At 40.8% G+C, this 5187-nt stretch overlaps 1 long non-coding RNA gene across 1 annotated transcript; it reads right to left on the bottom strand.

Moving 5' to 3' along the window:
* Positions 1–2141: 2141 nt before the first annotated feature.
* On the bottom strand, positions 2142–2433 carry LOC128651679 (uncharacterized). The gene is made up of 2 exons (XR_008401158.1): positions 2331–2433; positions 2142–2255 (listed from the first exon to the last, which is right to left on the bottom strand). It is a non-coding gene; the product is annotated as an uncharacterized LOC128651679 (long non-coding RNA).
* Between the last annotated feature and the right edge of the window lie 2754 nt (positions 2434–5187).

The following is a 5187-nucleotide window of genomic DNA, read 5'->3' as shown; positions in this document are numbered from 1 at the left end:
TCAACTACAACCAAAATAGTATTATGTCTTTGAGATGATGGTAACTCAACAATAAAATCCATCAAGACTTGTTCCCATGGTCTGTTTGCTATTGGGAGTGGCATGAGGAGGCCGTATGGTCGGTGTCTTAATGATTTTGCAGTGGTGCATACTATGCAGGATTTTATGTATCTCTGAACCGTTTGTTTCATTTTAGGCCACCAGTAATTCCTTTGTAGGAGTTCTATCGTGCGATTTACCCCTGGATGTCCTGACATTGGGGAATCATGATGGTATTTTAGAAGTAAAGATCTTAGGCTGTACGGTATATATATCTGATTGTTGTGGTAGTAAATACAATCTTTCTCTGTTAAGTGAGTTTGGGGTATCTCTTTGTCATCCAGTGTAGATCTTTTTATATCGGTTAGGAGTTTTGAGGTGAATCCAATGAATCGATCAGAGGGTATTATAGGAGTTGACTGGTTCATCTGTGGAGGTTTTGTATATAACCTTGATAAAGCGTCAGCCTTCCCATTTTTGCTAGCGGGACGATAAATTATATGGAAATCGAATCTGGCAAAGAAGAGACACCATCGAACCTGTCTTGCTGATAAGGTTTTGTTGTTCTGCAAGTATTGGAGATTTTTATGATCCGTATATATAGTTATGGGGTATTTTGCTCCTTCCAAAAGATGTCTCCAGTTCTCAAGTGCTCTTCGGATGGCCAGAAGCTCCTTGTCACCTATACTGTAGTTCATTTCAGCTGAAGTCATAATCTTTGAATAGAACGATACCGGATGGAGGGGTTCAGTAAGGGATTGTCTTTGTGAAAGAACAGCTCCGATGGCGAAATCAGAGGAATCGACTTCAAGTATAAATTGAATATCCGGATTAGGAAAACGTAAAATGGGAGCTGTAGAAAAGCTGAACTTTAGGAAGTTAAAAGCTGAAGAAGCTTCCTTGGTCCAGGAGAAAGGCTTTGATGTACTGGTGAGTTGTGTGAGGGGTTTAGCTACTTTAGAGAAATCTTTGATAAACTTCCGGTAATAGTTTGAGAAACCAAGGAATCTCTGTAGCTCCTTTTTAGTAGTCGGTTCAGGCCAATCCAAAACAGTCTCTACTTTTTTATGTTGCATACTAATACCAGTTGGAGAGATCTCATATCCCAGAAGGGATATACGGTTACAATGAAATTGACATTTTTCCAATTTTGCGTACAGTTTATGTACTCGTAGTCTGGAGAGGACCCACCGGACATGCTTCTCATGTTCTTCTAGTGTTTTGGAGTATATAAGGATGTCATCAAGATAGACTACTAAACAGATATCAAGCAAGTCCCGGAAAATGTCATTGACAAAATGTTGGAAGGTGGCAGGGGCATTGCATAGCCCAAATGGCATTACCAGGTATTCAAATAAGCCATATCTCGTCCGAAAAGCAGTGAGCCATTCGTCTCCCTCACGAATACGAACCAGATTGTACGCCCCTCTGAGATCGAGTTTGGTATAAATGGTTGCATCAGACAGTCGTTCTATCATCTCTGGTATCAATGGTAAAGGGTAGCGGTTCTTTATAGTTCTTTTATTGAGCTCCCTATAGTCGATTATGGGACGGAGAGAATCATCTTTGTTCTTCACAAAGAACATACCCGCACCAGCTGGAGAAGTGGATACCCTGATAAAACCTTTTTTCAAATTCTCCTCCAAGTAGGTCTTGAGATGTTCCAATTCAGGTTGGCTGAGAGGGTAAACATGTCCAACGGGAATAGTGGCACCTGGTTGTAACTGGATAGGGCAGTCGTATGGACGATGTGGTGGTAGACAGTCTGCTTCGGTCTTGCTAAAGACGTCTTCGAAATCCTTATAAGTTTCTGGTATAGGCAATGAATCTGTAAGAGAGTGAAGTAGAAACTGCTGTGGAAAACAAGTGCTATGACAATATGCTGAATTAAAACATACCTGTGAGGTAGACCAATTAATAGGAGGTTCATGTTGCTGAAGCCAGGAAATGCCTAGAACAACTGAAAAGTGTGGTGAAGGCAACACATCAAAAGATATATACTCAGTATGGCCTTTTTCTGAAACAACCATAAGTGGTACTGTATGATGTGTGATAGGTCCGTTAGATATGGTAGACCCATCAATAACTCTAATGACCAAGGGTTTTGTTTTCAACACAAGTGGAATTTTATTGGTGGATACAATTTCAGAATCAATGAAGTTCCCGAAAGCTCCTGAGTCAATTATGGCTTCAGTGTGTATCCTTTTGTGATCCCACTGTAATGAGAGATAGTTTACAGTAAGTTATTGTTTCTTGAAATAGATGAGTAGAATGAATAAAAGAACACTTACGTTTCTTATTCCTTGAGAGGATGGGACAGTCTGAGACAGTATGGGATGGATCTGCGCAGTACATACACAAACTCTTTGCCTTTCTCCTGAACCGCTCTTCTGCAGTTAAGGGACCTCTAAGTACTCCTATCTCCATAGGTGTAGGTTGACTAGCAGTTGTAGAGGGACTCCGGTTATAGGTAGTAGGTCTTGAGAATGATTCAGTATGAGTACGTTCAGATCTCCTTTCTCGGAGTCTTCTATCTATCTGCGTGGCAACTCTCATTAAGGCCTCTAGGGTTGGAGGAAGGTCGATTCTGGCTAGTTCGTCCTTCAACGATTCAGCCAAGCCAAGTCGGAACTGATTTCAGAGTGCAATTGGGCTCCATAATGAATCTGTTGCATAGAGTTTAAACTCGGTAATATAGTCCTCTACCGGTCTCTTGCCTTGTTTAAGGTCTCTCATTTTGGCTTCTGATTATAATTGAATGTCCTTATCGAGGTATAACTCATCCATATTATAAAAAAAAATCCCTAAAGAAGATATAATAGGATCCTGATGTTCACAGAGGTTATCAGCCCATCCTCTAGGTTCTCCTCTAAGGAAAGAGATGACCGTAAGAACTTTGATTCTATCTGTGGGGTAACTGCGGGGTTTCAAGTTGAAAAGAAGATGGCAAGCGTTTTTAAATTGCCTATACAATTTTCTATTCCCGGTAAATGGTTCAGGTAATGACACCAGAGGCTTAGGTGGTGTCTCATGAGTAGCCTTTACGGCGATAGAATCTTTTATAATCTCTCTAAGTGATTGGTTCTCCACTTGTAGATCTCTCACTGCCTGAGCAATCTGATCAACTCTCTGTGTCAGGTTGTAGACAAGTTGAGGTATATCCCCTGGCTCCATGGTTGAGGGCTTAGTATTATGTAATGGAATAGGATTTCTGTTCGAAGCTCAACTGCAGATATTGACTGAAAATGATATTACACACAGTGTTTGACTTGTATCACTTCAGTATGTGATTGCACAGAGATGTTGAAGTACAATCAGGATTGTGAGAGTGAATTTATTCTGAGAAACCAATTATGTAAAAGACAGTATGCTACTGAGAGAATGTCTCTGTAAAGGTATCAGTGTCTGAGAAGATTCACTTGTATGATATTATTGGTAATTGCAAAGTTTAGCTGAGAGGTAAAGCTAATTCAAATTCCTTGTAAGCAGGAATTAACACACAGCAGGGTTTTATACAAGCTTCAGGTAACTAAGAAATTCAGGACAGAACGAGTGATGTTACTTTTACCCTGAATGCTTCTGTGCTCTTTTCACTGCTGCAGAGAAAAAATGACAGGCTACTGAGAGTGAAAGGAATTTGAGGGAGGAGTTCTCCAGATGGCTGTATCGGCTTCTACGGATCTGAGATAACCTTCCAAAGGTCAAATAACATTGCGGTGCAAATATATACAGTGATTGTGAAGCAGGAGGTATCGGTTGATTGCAGAGAAAGAGGTTAGAAAGTCACAGTTCAATCAGCTGTCTCCTGGTAGTAGCTGAAATAGCTCAGCATGGTTGAAACAAACTGAATCCTTTCAATGGAAACAATGTTGCAAAGTTTTCCAAAAACAGACTTAGTTAGGAAATTCACACGTTGTAGATTTAGGCAATAAATCAAGTAGAGGTTTAGTAATAAAGCTCAGTGGTGCTGCTGCTATACTGTTTAGCTAACAAAATACTAAGCACTGATCATTGTACACACAGCTGATTTATCACCTTGGTAGGCAGGGCTTGATGACTCATGGCAGATAATTAAAGGTACAGAGCAAGCAAGCCAAATCCCTAACACATCCGGAGCGGAGCGGCAGCATCCTGAAGACCTCCGACGCGGAACATCCATCCTGGCCGACAACTAAACGACGAATGACGGTTCCTTTAAATGACGTCATCCAAGATGGCGTCCCTCGAATTCCGATTGGCTGATAGGATTCTATCAGCCAATCGGAATTAAGGTAGGAATATTCTGATTGGCTGATGGAATCAGCCAATCAGAATCAAGTTCAATCCGATTGGCTGATTGGATCCCATCAGCCAATCATAATATTCCTACCTTAATTCCGATTGGCTGATAGAATCCTATCAGCCAATCGGAATTCGAGGGAATGCCATCTTGGATCACGTCATTTAAAGGAACCGTCATTCGTCGGGAAGTCGTCGGCCAGGATGGATGTTCCGTGTCGGAGGTCTTCAGGATGCTGCCACTCCGCTCCGGATGGATGACGATAGAAGATTCCGCTTGGATGAAGACTTCAATCGGATGGAAGACCTCCTCTGCTCCGCTTGGATGAAGACTTCTACCGGATGGAGGACCTCTTCTTGCTCCGCTTGGATGAAGAATTTGGCTCGGCTGGGTGAAGACGACTCAAGGTAGGGAGATCTTCAGGGGCTTAGTGTTAGGTTTATTTAAGGGGGGTTTGGGTTAGATTAGAGGTATGTGGGTGGTGGGTTGTAATGTTGGGGGGGTATTGTATGTTTTTTTTTACAGGCAAAAGAGCTGAACTTCTTGGGGCATGCCCCGCAAAGGGCCCTGTTCAGGGCTGGTAAGGTAAAAGAGCTTTGAACTTTAGTAATTTAGAATAGCGTAGGGCATTTTTTTATTTTGGGGGCTTTGTTATTTTATTAGGGGGCTTAGAGTAGGTGTAATTAGTTTAAAATTGTTGTAATATTTTTCTAATGTTTGTAAATATTTTTTTATTTTTTGTAACTTAGTTCTTTTTTATTTTTTGTACTTTAGTTAGTTTATTTCATTGTATTTATTTGTAGGAATTGTATTTAATTTATTTATTGATAGTGTAGTGTTAGGTTTAATTGTAACTTAGGTTAGGATTT

The sequence above is a fragment of the Bombina bombina genome, chromosome 3 (assembly GCF_027579735.1).
Source record: "Bombina bombina isolate aBomBom1 chromosome 3, aBomBom1.pri, whole genome shotgun sequence".
Lineage (NCBI taxonomy): Eukaryota > Metazoa > Chordata > Amphibia > Anura > Bombinatoridae > Bombina > Bombina bombina.
This window is presented reverse-complemented; position numbering and strand designations above follow the sequence as displayed.